Source organism: Cupressus sempervirens, chromosome 3, assembly GCF_028749045.1.
Source record: "Cupressus sempervirens isolate cs-2001-9-10 chromosome 3, ASM2874904v1, whole genome shotgun sequence".
Lineage (NCBI taxonomy): Eukaryota > Viridiplantae > Streptophyta > Pinopsida > Cupressales > Cupressaceae > Cupressus > Cupressus sempervirens.
The window spans coordinates 226,075,936-226,097,613 of NC_143120.1; the positions used below are offsets into that span (position 1 = coordinate 226,075,936).

Below are 21,678 nucleotides of genomic sequence, written 5' to 3' on the forward strand. Positions count from 1 at the left end.
ATTCTATTTGATGCACACCATCTAAGACCAGTTTCCAATGTAGAGATCTCTACAACATTGTCTGAAGTGATGCCAATGGGACCTCCAATTGTTTTGACCAACCACCCTTCTTCATTTGGAATGATTATGTCAATCCTACTTCTACCTGGATTACCTCAACTAGCTCCATCAAAATTTAATTTCAACCACCCCTATTATGAAGGCCACTAAGTAACCGAATTTATGACTGCTTTCTTACCTCTCATGAGGTGATCCCCTTTGGATATGAATGACTATAAAACTTCCATATCATGATCCCATTTAGATGGTATCTATACTTCACACCTTGGATCTTGATGTTAAAAAATTCTTCAATGACATCTTTTATCTTTTCCTATAGAACTTCAACTCCCATCTCTTTCTATTCAAAAATCCTATGATTTCTCTCCTTCTAGACATGCCATACTAGCATAGATGGACTTACTATCCAGAGAATTTCCCATTTAGAAAATCTCCTATCTGATGGCCCTAATAGAAAAAATCTCTAAACAATTTATTCTTGATCTTATTCCAATTCAATCTACCTATTAAACACTCCCAACATTATGTGCAAAAGGACACCAAAGAAGGAGATGGTCCACCATCTCCTCATCATTTTTACACAAAATGCACTAGCTTGGTCCATCAATACCAATGCTCTTCAAATAATTACATGTGAGAATACTACCGTGAAGATTAGTCCTTAGAAATGCTCTTGCTTTTGGAAGCAGCCATTTTCCCCAATAAAGAATCAAAGGCCACTCAACATCACTGGTTTTAAACCTCTGTTACTCATAACCGATATTGGCCTTATAATCCCCTAATTTAGATGCACTCCATAATAGTTGATCTTCAAGATTCAAGGGAATCACAATTCTAGTTGGAAGAACATTAGATAATTTCCTCTAATACTCTTTGGAGCCTGATCCCACTAATTTCTAGCTTACTGAAAGATAACTCTCTTGACTACTAAAATAATCAGCTACTTTGTCCCCCATTACTACTTTTGTTTCAATCACCCAATTAATATTCTCGAAACAACTTATTAGCAAAGGATCATCATTCCAAAAATTATGTCAAAAATTCATGCTACACCCATTTCCTATTTCCCAAGTAAGATGTTTAGTAATGAGATTTCGACTATTCCAAAGGAAGTGCCACATATGAGATCCTTTGTTCACATTGGCCACTATAAAAAAATTGTCAGGGTACGCAGAGTCCAAGTATTTAGCTAGCATATCTTTAGACCATGGTTTCTCTAGATATTTATACACCTTCCATGCCAATTTAGCCCCAGAGCATGATTCTATAGTCTCATCTTTCTCATACCAATACCACCATATTTTTTGGATTTTTTGGCCACGTCCCAACTTATGAGCGAGATCTTTTTCACTTCCTTTGATCCTTCCCACAAGAATTTTTTTAACAAACCATCAATGGATGTTGTTGATTTGTTAGTCATTTGATAAATCGACATGTAGTATATAGGAATGACAAATAGCACCGAATTTATCATTTGTATTCTACCTGCCTAAGGTAAACATTGATTATTCCACCCTAAAGCTTTTTGCTAACATCAATTTGATATATCCACCCATATCTTTGGGTCAAAACTACGTGTGAATAGAGGGACCCCCAAATACACAATGGGGAATTCACCTACTACAAATCCCAATACTTTAATAATATTATTCTATAGGATCAAGTGCTGGAAATGATAAAATAAATCCTAGACTTCAACCTATAAATGCATTGTCCTAAACCCCTTTCATAACTATCCAACACCTCCTCGATGTCCAATGCCTCCCCAATGAAGCCTCCCCAAAAAGAATAGTATCATCAGAAAATTGTGAGTGTGAAACTGGTTCAAAAAAATAATGGATAAGACTCCCTTTCCACCGACCCAAATTTGTTTGTTTTCTAATGTTCCTACCATGCACTTCTACCATCAAAAAAAAAAGGAATGGAGACAAAGGATTTCTTTGCCTCAATTCATTGGTTTCTTGAAAAAAACCACTAAGAAAATTGTTGACCAAAACTGAGAAGTGGACAGAGGATAAATAGTGGATGATACGTCTAATCCACTCTGGACAAAAGCTGAATCTGGAAAGAAATTTAGACAGAAAAGACCATCTCGCTTTATCATATACTTTATTAACATCTAATTTGATAATCATACCTGGTCTCTTGCTTGAATTCATAAAATGAATAACTTCCCCTGCCTTTAGAATAATGTATGAAATTTCACTTTGACAGATAAAACCATGTTGTTCAACCAAAATATACTTGTCAAGCTTTTTCTTAAATTTATTAACCATTTCCTTAGAGATGATTTTATAGATATAATTGTAGAGGGAAAATTTCCTAAAGTCTGATATGTACAACCACTCCCATTTCTTGGAATCGGGACAATGACTGTATTGTTGATCTTTCACAAAATTCCCTTTCTTCCTAAAACCCTTGACCACTTTTAAAATGTCTTCCACCATAAAAATACAACATTTGTGAAAAAATTCTGAAGCAAAATTGTTTGGGCCTGGCATCTTATCTAGTAGATTGTCAAAGGCAGATTTTTTAACCTCCAAAATTGAAAAGGGATGCATCAAGTCGAAATTTTCCTCTTCCAAAACCACTTTCAGAATCACATCAAGCAAATGTTGAGGGTCCAAAAAAATAGAGTTAATAGATTCCTCTAATAGAGATTTAACATGACCAACTACTTCATTTTCTATTATGGCTTCATCTTCTAACCCAACTCCCTAATCCTTTTGAATATGACTGATCCTATTGCTAGCTCTCCTTGATTTAATAGAAGCATGAAAGAACATTTTATTGAGATCGTCAGCACAAATCTAGCTATCTCTAGACTTATCCCTCCAAAACACCTTGTCTCTATGTAAGATTTTTGCTAGATAGATTTTCAACATTTTTTCTTGTAGGAAATCTTCATTGGAAATATTGTCTGCTATGATGTGGTTGTTAAGAATATCCAATTCTACTTCAATCCTTATTTCTCTGGTAATATGTTTTTGAATGAATCCTTATTCAATCCTTTAATTATTATTTTTTAGCATTTTCAATCTTTTTGAGATGCAATAACTTGGTGTCCCAACAAAAGTATTACTCTCCTACCACCAAGATTCCAACTTTGGCAAAAAGTCCTTATTTCTCCACCACAGGTTTTGAAATCTGAAGCTTCCTTTACCCCTTTGAGGATATTCTTTTACAGAAAGTTGTATTGGGAAATGTTCTAATAGAGAGAACTGAAGAATACTACAATCCATGTTAAAAGAAGATTCCACCCAAAAAGAACCAACCAAAAATCTATCCAATCTCTCCAAGATTCTAGTGAATTTCTCCCTATGGTTATTCCATGTGAACTTACCATTTGTTGGGACTACATCAAATAAATGATTTTGATGCATAGACATTCTAAAATCCTCACTGGTTTGAGAAGACAACCTTAAACCCGAAGACTTATCCTCTTGATCTAGTAAGGCATTAAAATCCCATGCTATAATCACCTTGTTGCTATCAATCAAGGCAAGCCTCTCTAAAATCTCTATCTAGACCTTAAGTTTGTCACCAAATTTTGTGGGGCCATAGACATTAAAAAAGGGAAGTCCAAGTTATTCCTCTGACAAATTACTCTTCGAAAGATCCAATGGGAAGATCTTTCTAATTCTAAGACCTTTATAAGATTTGGATTCCACAATATACCCAAACCTCTCGAAGCCCCAAGCACTTCCTTTAAAAAACCTTCCCACTTGTGAAAAAATTGCAAGAAACTAAGAGCTTTACCAGATTTATTTTTGTCACCTATAAGAAAACCAAATCCCCTTCCATTCTATTTAACGCTTGTTTTACCAAGCATTTCTTGTTAGGGGCCAATAATCCCTTGACATTCCATATAGATATTTTCATTTCTCACCAAGGGAGCATCCTATTACCTTGGCTTTCCTTAAATAGTCAAAAACATTGATGATCCCTTTCTCATTAGCCCTCACCTCTCTTTTCTGCCTCTTTGATCTCTTTCCCCTACCATCTTTGGTTTTACCAAGAAGAAATTTGCCTGATTGACTCACATTTCCTGGATCAACATTTTCTAATTCATTCAAAGTGAAGAAACTATCATCAGATACCCGATCATAATCCACTTTTTTATCTACTTGCACATGAGCTTGTATGAGGTTTTTCTCCACGAACGGCTTTCTCCTATCCACCAAATTTTATTTCATTATAGAACATTCCCCCTCTTCCAGAATTGGATTTTTCTTTTTAGATACTATCTTCTATTTCACAAAAACTATTTTTGTAACTGTTTTCTTGGGAACCCAAAACTTTTCTGGCTTTTCCTTTGGCCAACAATTACCCACAAGGAGATTATTTCCCTCTTTCCTATCATTGAAAATAGGCAATTCAATTTCTACTTTCTGTTTCCAAATTTTGCTCTTTGATTCGAGATTGATAACTAATGGGATTCTCTTGACTGCTGCAATCTTAATCCTTGCATAGAGATATGAATCGCTATTGATGATTTCTTCATCCACTTCCAACATAGTACACATTGAATGTCGAATATGCTCCAAACACTCATCGCCCCCAATACTCAATAGGAAGATTATACAACCTGATCCAAATCACTTCCTTGTATACTACTAACGTGACTAGATCCAAATTTGTTTACCATGACTGAAAATATAAAGGGGAAGAGTCAAAGAACCAATTCTATTGCTCTAAGAATTTTTTTATTTTATTGACTCTTCTCGAAAAACAACAATGAAGAAACTGTTTGGAATGAATTTCAAAACATTGTCTTCACACCAATACTTAGAGTCCCATTCTCTGATTTATAATCTGTTAAACCTCGCACCAATAAATCTACCAATAATTACCATCTTCCTCCAAAGATCAATATCCAACTCAATCTCTTCAGAAACTTCAATGTCGATCGGATCCCCTGTCTCCATTATAAGATTTGCTAATTCCTTCTGAAAAATACTCCTTCCCCCTCTCGGCCTCCATTCTTATGTTGGTCAGGAAATTTTCTCCACTTTTGCGTTTCTTCCCCTATTCTTAACGATCTTTTTTTTTGTTCACAATTAATAATTTTATATTTGTCCCAAAATCAAGATTCTTATCCATTTTTTTTTTTCATAGAGTTATAGTATTCTTTAGTTGATTCACTTCTTTCTCACACTTCCATACCTTAATTCTTTATTGAATCTCTATTATTTACAAGTTTTCAGAAATCATCTACAACATTAATTATATACCTTATTCTATTTTCATAGGTCATTAAATCAAATCTAAAGAGTTACAAAAGTACATCTTCAAATATGAATCTCTCTAAGATCTTTATTAGGATGCCTCATTTTCATTAGAAGTATTATTTTTTAACAAGTTGTGTGTGTGTGTGTTTGTGTTTCCACAAATTAGATTGAGATTCCTGTAAATCTATTTCCACAAAGTTTTATATACATACGTACATACATACATACATACATCCACACACACACACACATAAATTGATTATAAACCATAAAATTTTCATCTTATTCAAATTTTAAATATCATATCTGAGGAAACTTTCCTATGATTTAAAAAAATGAACATAGAAATGTATTTATATTTTAAAATTATTTGTATATTATTAGTATGATAGTATACTAGTTTTTGTTATACTTTAATTATAGTACACAAAGGATAAGTGCAAGAAGTTGGGTCTTAGTTTTGGGCAAAATTTTTTCAGTAACACAAATTGTAGTGCTCATAGTCTTCTTTTTTAATATATAGTATATTTGTATATACCCATATGATAAAATTTTTTATTTTGTATAAATCTTTAAAAAATTCACCTTTTCAAAATGTTTATTTTAGGACCATACCACACTTGTGTACGAACACCATAATTTGACACAAATTAATAATTTTTTCTACATCCTTTTAAAAGAAGTTACCTAACACACCAAAGATAGATAATCATATTGTTTCTTAATTATTTATTATGTTTTAATTGTCTATTAAGATCATTTTTATAACCTCTTGTGTATAGACACCATAATTTGATCGAAATTTTACTTTTTTGAAAAAAAAAGAAGACTTGAACAAAAGAAAATTATTTAGATTGATGACATATTAATTAGTTTAAGAGACACCATAAACTAAAAAAGTTATTAATTTTTTAGTGAACTTGACTATTTTACATTTTAGGTACAACCTTTGATTAAAAATAATGTAGAAATAGAAAAATAAATTGTAGCGCAACTAAAATTATATTTTAAGAATTAGGACAATCAAAATGTTAATGATTTTTTGTTTCATCAAAAAATTGATCAAAAAGACCCTCTTAAAATTATGAAAAATACCTAAACTAATCAGGTCAAAGCCTTAGCAAAATCTTGAGAGGTCAAGACATAGGCCTGTTCCCACCATGCTTATCTTGAACAAAAAATAAAGTAGGAGAAAAATTGTTGCCCCATGCTGTAAGAAATGGGCATCTATTATTTGAAATTAAAAAAATGGGTGCCCATTTTTAAAAAGTAAAATCAGCGTTTAAAAATGCTTTTTAAATGGTCGAAAATAAAATAATTCAATATTTTCAAAAAATTCACCCATTTTTAATTTAATTTTTAATTTTTTTTACTTTTTGGAAAAAGACACCCATTTTTTGAAATTTGCATCAAGCCTCTGAGCCTAATACAGGTGCTCATCTCTTCAAAATGGATGCCCATTTCTAATGGAGTAAGATCTCAATCCCTAGACTTTCATAGTTTTAAGATCCAAGTTCTTGCTTCTACCTCATTAAATTATATGTTACATCTTAATACTATTGAATGTATGTCAAAAACATGGTTAGACATCCATCCTCTAGTTGTGTGACATGGCTCCTCTTTCAAAGAAAATATTCCTAACAAAGAGTGCATTTTAAAAAGTCTAAAAATGATAATTGTATATAGGATCGAGGTATGTGCACGATCATTATGTGCCAAAAAGTGGAAAGATGAAATAAATGTAGTTCTCAAACATCCAAAAACTGTTTAAAAATCTACGTTGGCTTCTTTCCCACCCATCCTAATACCAAACCCAAAAAATAAAACCTTTAACTATATTGGGTACCAATAGTACTAGATATTTGTGCATAAAAATAAAATCACAAACAAAAATGTTATGTTTCATATTATTTCGTTATTCTTTTTTCTTTGGGTTTTGGGTACAAGATATCAATTTAATTGGATACCCCATCCTATTTTTCATTAAATTACACCATATTATCAAAGGTACGATGAATTATATCCATTTTTTTGTCAATAACATTTTAATTCAAATTTAGATTTTTTGTGTAATTTTTTTTTTCACTTTTCATTATTTAATGAACTTAATTTGTAACTTTGTATTTATTACCAATTGAATCACGCATTGTTGATAAAAATGAACCTTAGGACATTGGCCCACAGAACAATCTTACTAACAAAATTCCAAAATCATCACCAAATGATCACCAACCACTGCTAAATGATCCACAAAACCCTCCCCAAGTTGAAGATTTCATACAAGACAATCTTACTAAACTTAGGGGGTCTCCAAAATTCATATAAGAATATACCTATGTTGCCTCCTATGCTAGCAATGCCAAATACCATTATGGGTAATATTGAAGAAAGAAATGAGTAGCATAATGTTGCTCATCATTGGCTTGAGGATATGCATGCCCAATTTGATGATGTGTTGGATTCTTATGATGTTGCAACTATTTAACATAATCAAAGATGACATCAGTCACCTATTTGTGAACCCAAAAAATAGTAAAACAATTGATCGCAAAAATACAAAATTGTTAATTAAATGGTCCACGAATGAGGCAATGCATTCTAACTTTTGGGATTTTTGGTGGAATATTTTTGATAAACTACCACACAAAAATTTGGAGGCTTTCTTTTATTTCACAAGAAAATTGTATTCAAAATTTGTTAATGGGCACCAATTGAACTATTTGAGCATAAGGCCCAAAATGGGTGTTAGAGGAGGAGCTCCCTTGGACAAAGAATTTTCCCAATTGAAGAAAGTTGGCACTTATTTCCCCCCCATTGATGTCTCCCCCCTCCTCTAGTGTAACATCTTGATGTCAATATAGAGGTTGGATCTTATGTTATTAGAGCCATCCATAGATTGAGTAGTCTATTGACCACTAAATCTAGATTAGTTTTTCATTCCTATGTTGGTGATGGTAGTACAAGTTCATTAGTAAGAAGTCAATATGTTTGTGTGTACCATAATTGCATTAAGTGAAATAATTTATGTTTGGGTTCTTTGGGTCATTCTGATTATTAGTTTGTGTTTGGGAAGGAGGTTACAAAATACATGGCTACAAAGACAGTAGAATCTAATGTGAGAGATGAGGAGGGACGTGTAGAGCAATAAACTCCTTTTGTGTCAATAAGTGTATATATTTTTTGTCACATTAGTTTTTTAGTTAAAATTAATATTTATATTAGAATATTTTTAAAAACATCACACTTATGTACATGTATGTGATTCATTTATGTTCAATTGATGCCTAAGGAGGAGTTAGGGCAAGTGGAGGATGCCACACCCTTAGCAATTTCATTTGGCCTCAAGGCCTCTAGATTACATTATGTTTCATTTTCATTGCTTGCCTAATTGATAATATATTTTAAATGCTTTCTCATCTTAATTTTCTCTTGCATTTTTTACCTATCAGTGGTGGGCAATGTGAGGGGGTTGAGCCATCGAGCACTGACAAGGGGAAGGTAACTAGGTTTTAAAAGTTATTTAATCCATATGTGTGTGTGTACACACACACACACACACACACACACACACACACACATCTGTGTGTGTACTTGTCACTATTTTTTCTTATGAAATGTTAAATATGAAATTGTTTTGTTTTACAAGGGGTGGCCTATGATGATGTTCTAACATAGATTTGGTAGCCCCAACCCTCAGGAATTTAATTTTGCATCTACAGATCTATTTTATGTATATTTATCATTTATCATTTATTTTTCTTTATCTAATAAGATTATATAAATCTCTTTTCACTTGATTGTAAAAACTATATATTTTACTCTTGTAGGAGCATTAGTTGTGATGGAGGGAGAGTAATAGAGCTTTGTACATTTGTTGACTCAACCAAACACTTTCAGACGAGAGATCAAAAAAGGTAAGTTTTAATTTAAAATCACCATTATATTATAATTATATTATGTTATCGTGATAATGTTATAGTTTAAGTCATAGATCAATCTCATAACAATACAAATATATATTGGCCAAAGTTGACAAGCTTTCTTCATTACCTAGGATATATGAGAGGACTCCAAACTACTACAAGAAGTCATAGAGAGAAGTCCATGATGAGAGTTGAAAATTAACAATCTTCATAAAATTAATAATCATTATGCATTTAAGTAAATAGGTATGTGCATGGTCATGGTATGCCAAAAAGTAGTGCATGGAAAAATGTGTAGTTTTGAAATGCCTCAAAGCATTTCAAAATCTATTCCAACCCTTTTCATACTCATCCTAATATCAAACCAAAAATTGAATACCTTTATAAGGCCTAGAATATCTTTGGATACCAACTATACATGGGCAACTTTAAAAATGTCCCGAAAATGTGTTTTTGTGTTGTTCTTGTGTATTTTTTACTTCAAACATGTAGTTGATGATTTTTTTTTTCAATCAAATTTGATGAAATGAAAAGGTTTTCTTAAGAATGTTCTTAGATTTCTAAAAATATAAGTTTTTTCAAGTTATAAGTTTAGTAAGTAATTATTACTTAGTTTCTAATAGAGTTACATATAAATTGTTGATTGATAGACTGATTGAAAAATAACTATAACTTTCAATAAGTACAATATTTTTGAAATAAAAAAGAGGCATCACATTCTATTCTTCTTTTACTATAAGTAAAACAAATAAAAATTATTTTTTATAGAGTTTTGAATTAGTTTGGGTGGTCACACACAAGAGTTTTTTTAATTCAAAAATAGTATACTAGAATATTCATATATAATTATTTATTTAGAACAAAAATACCCAAAAATGCATGCCACATCCACATATGAGTATTCTTCTTATATCTAGAGTATTATTAAAAAATATAATCATTTTATTTTTAATTAAGGTGGTCATACATACGTCTATTTCTTATTTTTGTCCTGAAATTTTTGTGTGATTGCATTAAAATTAGTTTTTTTAACCAATTAATTTTTATTTATTTTAGATAAGACCTAATAGTTTAGAAACTAAATTCAATTTCATAGAGATTCTTTTGTCTCATCTTTTTTATATAAATTTTATAACAAGTTGAAAATTGTGCATCAACTTGACATAATCCTTATTCATTAATTTTTTATTGCCAATTAAGATTACTGTTTGGTTGAGCATGATCTTGCACATACCCAAATTTGTACTTGATATTTATGAGTCATATAAATTGAGTAGTCAAACTTTGGGTTTTCATTTTTCATTCATGTATGAGCTATTTGATACAAAGAGTGCATCGAAGACACATTTAGAGATGCATCATGACACATTTTGAGATGGTGTATGCCACATTGTATATATAAGATTTCGCATTATAGTTGATGACATCTACAACATTTCGTATATGGATATACATTTTGATAAATTACATTATTTTGATTTGTTGTATATGTGTATTTTCCATGTTTTTGGAATATCATTTGTTTTAATCATGTTTAGTATTTTTTATTCAATTAGTTTTATTTGTGAAGAAACTTCAAATAAGTCAAACATATTTAAATAGGTCGTCTAATTAAATAGTGCCTAGTGCACCTTGAGGACTCTTTTGTGTGTGGTGGTTGCAAATGCTATAGAAACCCCATAGTTAAAAAAAAGTTGTCAGTAGGGTTCACCTTCCATTCGAATATAATAGGGTACAAAAGTTGATGCCATGATGAATGCTTAGAAAGTTGTGTAGTGTTGCACCAATGAACTGAGATCCACTTCAAATTTTGGCATCAAGTGAGATCATCGTGGCAATTAAATTTCAATCTTTTAGAAGTGAGAGATGTTACTATAGACATTGATATCATATTCTTATAGAATCTAATTGTTCATCAATAACCCTCGTGATCTCTGCGTTTGGCCCTTTGAAGAATAAAATTAAATAATTTTTAATACACCTTGTGGAAACTTCATTATATGTTGGTTACTAATGTTCTAGTGAATTAATGATCAAAAGAGGCTGTCACCTAGGTTCACCTACCCATCCAAAAGTAATGACATAATCAAAGTGATGCCATGATAATTTTAAGGAAGGATATGCATCATTATGTCAATTAGCTAAATAAAACCACAAGTTTTGATATCACGAGAGAATATTATGCCAACTTTTGAAAACATTATATCTTTCATAATAGAGATAGGGTGTTGTAGAAATTGATATAATGGTCCAATATCATTTGAAAATTTTATGATATCCTTCATGAGCTTCAAGTTATGGCCCTCTAAAGATCATAACTGAATAATTCTTAGTGCACCTTAAAGACACGTTGGTGTGTACTGGTCTCCATGGTTGAAGTAGGGGTGTTAGTAAGGTTTACCTACCCATCTAAATATAACAATGCAAACAAATCCATATCAAGATGAATGGTTTGAAAGTTACATAGTGATGTACAAATGAACTAATTCCCACTACATGTTTTGGCATCAAGTGAGATCAGTTTTCTAAATTCAAACTAATTCAAATCTCCCAAAAATGAGAGAGGTTATTTTAAGCATCAACACCACAGTCTTGTATAATCTAATATTGTGTCTATACCCCTCAATATCTCGGAGTCATGACCCTCTAAAGATCATTGGTAAATTGTGCTTAGCAAACCTTTTGGACACTTGGGTGTATGGTGACACCAACGTTCTAGTGAATCTATGGTTAAAATAGGGGAATCATTAGGGTTCACCCACCCGTCAAGAGAAAATGACATATTCTAATTGATATAATGATGAATAATTGGAAAGATATGTGTTGTCGCAACAATCCTATAAGGAATACTGCAAGTTTTGGAAATAAGAGAGAATTTTGTGCCAAATTAAAACCAATTGGAATATCCTAGAGCTAAGATAGGTTATTGTAGGCTTTGATAATACAGTGATATAAATATACAAAAAAATCAATACCCCTCATGATCTCTGAGTTATGACCCTCTGAAGACTATAGTTGAATATTTCTTAATACACCATAGGGACACTTCAGTGCATGGTGATCACTAATATTCTAGAAAATCTATATTTAAAATAAGGATATTGCTACGGTTTACATTCCTATCTAGATCTAAGAAATTAGACGAATTGATGCCAATATGAATAGTTGGAAAGTTATGCATTGTTGCACCATTTTACTGAGGAACATTGTAAGTTTTTTCATTAAGTGAGAATGTTGTTCCAAATTAAAACCAAGTGGAATCTCATAGAAATAAGGTAGGTTATTGTAGGGTTTTAAAAATATGAGGACTTTAGTATCTAACAATTCATGGATACACCATACAAAATTTGATTCATGGCCCTTTGAGGATCACAACAAAATAGAGCTTAGTGCTCCTTGGGTACTCCTAGATGTGTGATGGTCACCACTATTCTAGAAACTACATGGTTAAGGTATGGGTTTCAATAGGGTTTACCTACCCATCTTAAGTTGATCACATGGTCAAAAGAAAGACCTAATGAATAATTGAAAAGATACACATTGTTGCACCAATTTACTAAGGAAAACTCCAAATCTTTGCATCAAGTGAGAATGTTGTGTCAAATCCATATGAATATAAATCTCCCAAAATGAAGAGTTCTTATTGTAGCATTCAACAACATGCTTCTATAGTATCTAATATTTTTTCAATATGCATCACAAGCTATGGGCCATGACCCTTTAAATATAGTAACCAAATAATGCATAGTGTGTTAATCCCTAAGTCATGTTGTCTATTAGTGTTAAACATTTAGTCATTCACAAGAAAAGTTTATTCATTCATCACTATAATCGAGTCATCCTGTATAGGTCAAGAAAATGAATGAAGACTTATCAATATTCTAAGTCAAGTTCTAAGTAATAGTTACTACTAAGCATGTTGATGGTCATTGAGTACTCATGTGATTACCAAGAAAATGAAAAAGCATAATGGATGCCAAGTTAGCCAAATTTTAGTGGAAGATGGGTGTTATATAGACCGATTAATCTAGTTCATGCCAAGATAGTGAAGGCCAAGGGGAAACATGAAGAAATAGTTTATGCCAAATATCATAATGTCCAAGTGCTGAGTAAACCAATTTTAATATATATGCTTGGAATGACATAATGATGTAGGAGCATCCAGAGGTATAAGGGAAATCTTGTGTCAACCAAAAAAATATACTTAGATTTAGTTTCTGTTTCATATGTTTTCATTTTTGGATACCCATTTGGGTCAAATAAAGGTTCCAACTCTCACAGTTCCACTATCAGTGTTCGTGTAAATCTCAAAAAAATAGGAGTATGTAATTGAGACATCACTTTGGTGAACTCGGAGGTGTAAATTGGCTAGATGAATTTAATTGTAATTTAGAGCATTCTAGAAAAAGAATCAGGTCAAAAGGCCCCACAGTTTGAAAGTTATTGCAATTTTTCGGGTTGTGGAGACCTCCTAAGAATGCTTCAAAGTTAGGTTAGGGGCATTAACTGACCTTGAAAATGGATAAAAAATGGGGGATGAGCGAAGATTTTCCATAAGGCTATAGAGTGCTTCGAGAGCTTTTCGAAAATGTAAATGGTTCATCAATCGGAGCTACGATTCAAAAGTTATGCCTCCCAAAAGTTCGATTACCATTTCTAGATTCTTCTAGATTTGCGTTGACTTCTAACGTAGCTTTTGGAACCTTCTATTTGGTCAGTAGATGCCTACTAGCACTTTCTAGAATGTACTCCTAGTCCTTAACCCTCCAGGGTCTATTTAAGGGGATTTTTGGCATTGTAAAAGGCAGTTCGGAGTGGAGTTTGAGAGGAGGTACTGAAAGGGGAAAATTATCTCCACATTTATGCTATTGTAAGCCCTTAGGGCATTTTTTTAAGTTTATTTTCTCTGTACTGAATCTACTAGCTTATTTTTTAGTTAATGCAATTTCCCTTTTTTTTTGTGTCCATTCTATTCTTGGGTTGTGTCCCCATCAAGTGGTATCAGAGCAGGTTTTCCTGAGTGTGTAGATAGAGCACCGATTGTGAGGTAGTTTACACTATGATTGTGTGGTTGTGGGTTCGAGTTAGAAGATGCCTCCATGAAGAGAGTGTGGTGGAAGGGCCAGAGCTATTAATCCTAAGGAGGTTAGAGCCCTCCAAAGGTAGGTACATGCATTGCAAGAGGAGCTCCGTAGAGGAGCAAATGTTGCCGCAGGTGATGATAGTGAGGATGACAATGAAGAAGAAGAAATGGGACCAGAAGGGGAATTTGACAGGGAAGTTTTGAATCATGTAGACGAAATGCTTTTTAGGTCCATTACTAAGTTTGGGAAAAGACCTACAATTGAAGTGGGTGTATTTTCAGGAAATCTGAAACCAGATGAGTTGATCGATTGGATCAATGAATTGGAAGAATACTTTGAGTATGAGGATATCAAGGATCTAGATAGGGTTAAGTTTGTAAAGGCCAAACTAAAAGGCCATGCCAAAATCTGGTGGGAAGAGGTTCAATTGGAAAGAAACAAAAGAGGAAAGGAGAAGATCACAAGATGGGATCACATGGTGGACAAATTGAAGAAGCAGTTCATTCCTGTGGACTACGAGCTTGATTTGTTTAAGAAGATGCATGGGTTAAAGCAAGTAGGAAGATCAGTCCAAGAATATACAGAGGAATTTTACCGACTCTTGATTAGAGCGGGGCATGCAGAAGCAAATAAGGAGAAGGTTGCTCATTATATCACTGGGTTGCGACCTAGCATCCAGGAGGAATTAAGTCTGGTAAGAATGACCAGCGTTGAAGAGGCATACCAATTTTTCCTACAAGTTGAAGAGAAGCTGAATAAAAGGTTTGAAGGAAGAAAAAGAGGGCATGGTAAAGGAGGAAGGGGAAGCGGTAGATCATCTGGAGGGCACAATGAGACCCAAAAGAAAAATGAAGATGTGGGTACTAGCAGGAACCAGAGGAATGAGGGTTTCAACCACTCCCATGATCAAGACTTTGGAAATCAGAGAGGAAGAGGTAGAGGACATGGACAAGGAAGAGGAGCCTATTTCCATTGTAATGAAGAAGGTCATCGTGCCTTTGAATGCCCTCAACGACAAAGAAGGACAGATAGGAGAGCTGAGGGCCAAGCTAAGGTTGCTCATGTGGATGAGGATGCATAAACATCACATTCAGAGGATGCAGAAAGAGGAGAGACCTTGGTAAATGAAAGAGTCCTACTAAGTGGTGAGACTGAACCAGGACAATGGAGGAGTTTGTTCCGTACCAAATGCAAGTGTGAGGATAAATGTTGTGACGTGATCATTGATGGTGGTAGCACTGATAACTTGGTATCAGAAGAGATGGTCTCTAAGCGGAAGCTCAAGAGGGAGAAACATCCCCAGCCCTATCGGATTACTTGGGTAAAAGATGATCATAAGGTCTTGGTAAGTGAACAATGTTTAGTGAAATTCAAAATTGGGAGTTACCATGATGAAGTTCTCTATGATGTTATTCCAATGGATGTTTGCCATCTATTGTTGGGTAGACCATGGCAGTTTGATAGACATGCAGTACATGATGGGCATGCAAACACATACTCTCTAACAAAGGATGGGGTTTGCCACAAATTGAAGCCCATGAAAAAGGAAGGTGAAAAGGTATGTAGCAGTGCTAGGATTTGTCTTATTGATGGAGGGAAGTTTTTAGATGGCATGAAACATCAGCATATGTGCTATGCTTTGATTCCTAGGAAAGACAAAGAAGGTAGTAGTGAAATACCACTTGAAGTTTTAGATTTACTAGCAGAATTTGGAGATATTATCTCTGATAATGTTCCAGATGGATTGCCACTAGTAAGGCAAATCAGTCATCAAATAGATCTGATTCTAGGAGCTAGTTTTCCTAATAAGGCTACTCACAGGATGACTCCTACTAAAATAGAGGAGCTAAATAGACAGGTTCAGGAGCCATTGAGGAAGGGCTTGATTCGAGAGAGCTTGAGTCCATGTGCAGTACCTACAGTACTCGCACCAAAGAAGGATGGAGAGTGGAGGATGTGTACAAATTCTCAAGCTATAAATAGGATAACCATCAAGTACTAGTTTCCTTTACCAAGGATGGATGATCTTATGGACTGCTTGAGTGGAGCTCAGTACTTCACAAAGATAGATCTCAGGAGTGGCTATCATCAGATATGGATTTGAGAAGGAGATGAGTGGAAAATAGCTTTCAAGACTAAAGAGGGTCTTTATGAGTGGTTAGTCATGCCCTTTGGATTGATGAATGCCCCAAGCACCTTCATGCAGCTCATGAATGAGGTACTTAAGAAGTTCTTGGGAAAATTTGTTATTGTCTATTTGGATGATATTTTAATTTTTAGTAAGACTTTGGAAGAACATTTACTGCATATTCATAGTGTCCTTGAAAGGCTAAGGGAAGAGAAACTGTTAATTAATCTGAAGAAGTGTATCTTTGCAAAAAGGGAGTTAGTCTATTTGGGGTTTGTTATATCACCCGAAGGTCTCAAAATGGATCTAGAGAAGGTAAAAGCCATCTTGGAATGGCCTACTCCAAGGTCTTCTACTGAGGTAAGATCATTTCATGGTCTGGTTAGTTTTTATAGGAAATTTATTAAGAATTTCAGTGGCATATGTGCACCCCTAACTGATACAATAAGAGGGGATAGAAAAGAGTTCAAATGGGCTGCAACAGCTGCAAGAAGTTTTGAATTGCTGAAGAAGAAGGTAACAGAACAACCTGTGTTGGCACTTCTAGATTTTAGAAAGGTTTTTCAAGTGGATTGTGATGCTAGTGGCAGTGCTATTGGGGCTGTATCAAGCCAAGAAGGTAAGCCTATTGCATATTTTAGTGAAAATTTGAATGATGCAAAGAAGAAGTATTATGTTTATGATCAAGAGTTCTATGCAATAGTTTAGGCCTTAAAGAAATGGAGCCATTATTTATTGCCAAAGGAATTTGTTTTGTATACTGATCATCAAGCATTATAGTACCTAAATAGCCAAGGTAAATTGAATCACAGGCATATGAAGTGGGTAGAATTCTTGCAGAGTTATACATTTGTGTTGAAGCATAGAAGTGGAAAATCTAATAGGGTTGCAGATGCACTAAGTAGGAGACAGTTGTTGCTTACAATAATGCAGGTTGAAGTAGTTGGGTTTGATGAACTCAAGAATTTGTACCCCGAGGATCCTGATTTTGTTGAAGCATGGAAAGCTTGTAAAGAACCTGTTGTTGTAGATAGAACCAAGTGGTTAGACGATTTGATTCAAGATGGCATGTTGTTCAAGGGTAGTCAATTGTGCATTTCAAGGAGTTCCATTAGGAAAATCTAATTAAGGAGAAACACAGTGGAGGGATGGCAGGACATTTTGGTGAAGAAGTTTGTACAGAGTTGCCAGGTTTGTCAAGTTGCCAAGGGGTTTAGTCACAATACTGGCCTATATCAGCCATTTCCTATTCCATCAAGGCCATGGGAGGACATAAGTATGGATTTTTTTCTTGGATTGACAAGGACACAAAGGGGTAATGACTCAGTATTCGTGGTGGTTGATAGGTTCTCCAAAATGGCACATTTCATTCCATGCCACAAAAATCATGATGTTGTCCATATTGCAGACTTGTTTTTCAAAGAGGTGGTAAGACTACATGGTCTTCCAAGGAGTATAGTTTTTGACAGAGATACTAAATTTGTGGGGTATTTCTGGAGGACATTGTGGAAAAAGTTGAGAACAAACTTGAAATTCAGTTCCATGTATCACCCACAAACTGACGGCCAAACAAAAGTGGTAAATAGAATTCTGGGCAATTTGGTGAGATGTTTAGTTGGGGATAAGCCCAAGGGATGGGATTTGATTCTACCACAGGCAGAGTTTTCTTACAATAACTCTATAAATAGGAATACTGGAAAATCACCATTCGAAATTTTATATGGGAATAGCCCAAGGACTGCACCAAAATTGAGGAAGATAGAGCAAGAGGAGAGGACAAGTGCTAAAGCTAAGGAATTTGCTAAACATATCAAGCATCTACATGAGGAGGTTCAAGCACACATTACCAAGATGAATCAAGAGTATAAAGCTAGGGCTGATCAAAGGAGAAGACATAAGGAATTCCAAGTAGGGGATCTAGTCATGGTGCACTTACGAAAAGAAAGATTTCCAGCCGGTACTTACAACAAGCTGAAAATGAAGAAATTTGGCCCCTGCAAAATTCTGAAGAAACATGACTCAAGAAATGCATATGAAGTGGAGCTGCCAGATGGTATTCACATTTCTCCCATTTTCAACATTGCAGATTTAACAGAGTATCATGATGATGGTGCAGATGACGAGCTGGTGTTAGAGCCATGTTCAATTCCTGCTTCTAAGAAGGAGGAGATAGAAGACATTCTAGATCATCGTGTGGGTAGGAGTACTAGAAATAGGTAGTATGAAGAGTATTTGGTCAAATGGAAAGGACGATCGATCGAGGACTCAACTTGGATTTCAGTAGCTGAGGTTTCCCATTTGGGATTTCCTCTACCATTCATAAAGTGACAGGCTCACTTTTCAATCTATCCTGGGTGTCTGATGCAGGAGCATCTAGAGGTATAAGGGCAATCTTGTGTCACCCAAAAAAAATACTTAGACTTAGTTTCTATTTCATGTGTTTTCATTTTTGGATACCCATTTGGGTCAAATAAAGGTTCCAACTCTCACAGTTCCACTATCAGTGTTCGTGTAAATCCCAAAAAAATAGGAGTATGTAATTGAGCCATCATTTTTGTGAACTAGGAGGTGTAAATTGGCTAGATGAATGTAATTGTAATTTAGAGCATTCCAGAAAAAAGAATCAGGTCAAAAGGCCCCATTGTTTGAAAGTTATTGCAATTTTTTAGGTTGTGGAGACCTCTTAAGAATGCTTCAAAGTCAGGTTAGGGGTATTAAATGACCTCAAAAAGGGCCAAAAAATGGGGGACAAGAAAAGCTGGTCCATAGCGCTATAGAGCGCTTTGAGAGCTTTTCAAAAATGTAAACGATTCATCAATCGGAGTTATGGTTCAAAAGTTATGCCTCCTGGAAGTTCGATTACCGTTTTTGGATTCTTCTAGATTTGCGTCGACTTCTAATGTAGCTTCTGGAACCTTCTATTTGGTCGGTGGATGCCTACTAGCACTTTCTAGAATGTACTCCTAGTCTTTAACCCTCCAAGGTCTATTTAAGGAGATTTTTGGCATTGTAAAAAGCAGTTCGGAGTGGAGTTTGAGAGGAGGTACTGAAAGGGGGAAATTATCTCCACATTTATGCTATTGTAATCCTTTAGGGCATGTTTTGAAGTTTATTTTCTCTGTACTGAATGTACTAGCTTATTTTTCAGTTAATACAATTTTCCTTTTCTATTGTGTCCATTATGTTCTTGGGTTGTGTCCCTATCACATAAACATTGAGGTAAACCATTTTCTCTAACTTAAAGGCATGTTTTAATGATCAAGGAGTAAATCATGCAAGTGATTGTATGGATTTGGTTAAGGATCATTAACCCCTATGAAAGTTGATTATGCAATCATAAAAATAGAAGAACTAAGCAAAAAAAAAGATGGATCTAGATTATTGATTTTGATCTATAAAATTCTACAATTGGTTGTAAGAAGAGGATCTAAAACCTGAGTTTATATGTATATGGTAGAGGTTCTAAGTTTTGATGCTAGAGAAAAGGTTTGAAGCTGAATCAAACATGGCAACTAAAAATTTGAAAGGCAGTGAGGTGCAAAGAAAAGACATATCAGATTAGTGAAAGGATCAAACATTTTAAAGAGGAGAATTTTTATCAAGAATTGAAGTGCAACCCTAAGGATTCTTACTAGTACATTCTAGTAAGTGTAATCAAGGTGAATCTCTTAACAAAGTGATTACTTAATTTTGATTTAAATCCTTTAATCAAGGTAGACTGTATAAGTTGTCTAAGCTCTTAAAAACTTAGGCCCATTAGAGGGCACATCATCATAAGTGATCAAAATTTGTAACCTTAATAGGTGAACTTTATTGTTGTAGTAATGAAGATTTGTGGATGCTATCCCCACCCTAGTTTTACCTTCACCTTGGAGGGTTTATGGTTAACCAAAATATTTTTATTACATGTGTTGATCATCTTCTTACATGTTTCATGGATACGATTTATTTTTAGATAAACACATAATAATAGTAAATATTTATGTAATTTATGATATTGTTGAGATAAGGATTATTGGTGAATTTATCATATTTGATATTTATTTCTAAGAGTAAAAGTTTCTTAGATCTCGATTCACTCAGCCTCCCCCTAGTATCTAACTTTCCCATTAGACTTCCAATAATTAGTATCAGAGATTCATACCTAAGTCATGTGGCCTATGAGTATCAAACTCTTAGTCATTCACAAGACATGATTTTTTGCTCATCATTCTAACCAAGTCATCCTATATATGCTAAGTGAAGGAATAAAGACATGTAAATATTCTAAGTCAAGTGTCAAGAAGTAGCTATTGCCAAGCATGCTAATGGTCATTGAATACATACATGATTACCAAGAAAATAAAAAATCACAATGGATGTAGAGTTAGTCAGAGTTCAATGGAACATGTGTGTTATAAATATCAATTAATCCAATTCATGTCAAGCTAGTGAAGGATGAGGGGTAGCATCAAGAAATAGTTTATGCTGACCATTACAATATACAAGTGCCAAGTTTACTAGTTTTGATATATATTTTTGGAGTGTCACCATCATTGAGGTAAACCATTTTAGCCAAGTTAAATTCATGTTTTAATTATCAAGGAGTAAATCATGGAGGTGATTTTTCATTTGGTTAAGTATCATTAATCCATGTGCAAGGTGATTAACCAATTAGAAAAATGGAAGGAAAATGTCACAAAATACATATGTGTAGATCATTAAGTTTGATTTAGAAACTTCTATAGTTGGTTATAAGAGGATCCAAATCCTAATTTTATATGCATGCAAGAGAAGTTGTAAATTTGGATGCTAGAGACAAAGTTTGAAGGTGAATCGAATAGAGTGAATGAGTAGTTTATAGGTAGTGAAGTGCAAATCAAAGACATATCAAATTAGTGAAAGGATAAATGATTGTAAAGAGGAGATTGGTTATCATCATTTAAAGTGTAAACAAAAGGACCATGTACTCATATAGTCTAGAAAGTATAATAAGGGTAAATCTCTTAACAAAGTGGTTCTAATAAACCTTTGTAAATTTCTTAACATAATTCTTACTTAATTGTAACTTTTAAATCCTTTAATCAGGGTAGACTAATAAGTTTTGTAATATCTTAAGAGGAAGACCCCTCATAGGGTATAGATCATCAAAAGTGATCATAATTTATATCCCTAATAGACAAATTGTATTGCAACAGTGATGCAGATTTGTGGATTCCATCCTCAACCCAATTTTACTTTCACCTTTGAGGGTTTTTCGGTATCCAAAATAT

At 34.0% G+C, this 21,678-nt stretch overlaps 1 pseudogene; it reads right to left on the bottom strand.

Moving 5' to 3' along the window:
- Window positions 1-4,988, bottom strand: part of LOC149565654 (wax ester synthase/diacylglycerol acyltransferase 5-like) — a 43,688-nt pseudogene extending 38,700 nt beyond the window's left edge.
- Window positions 4,989-21,678: the final 16,690 nt, after the last annotated feature.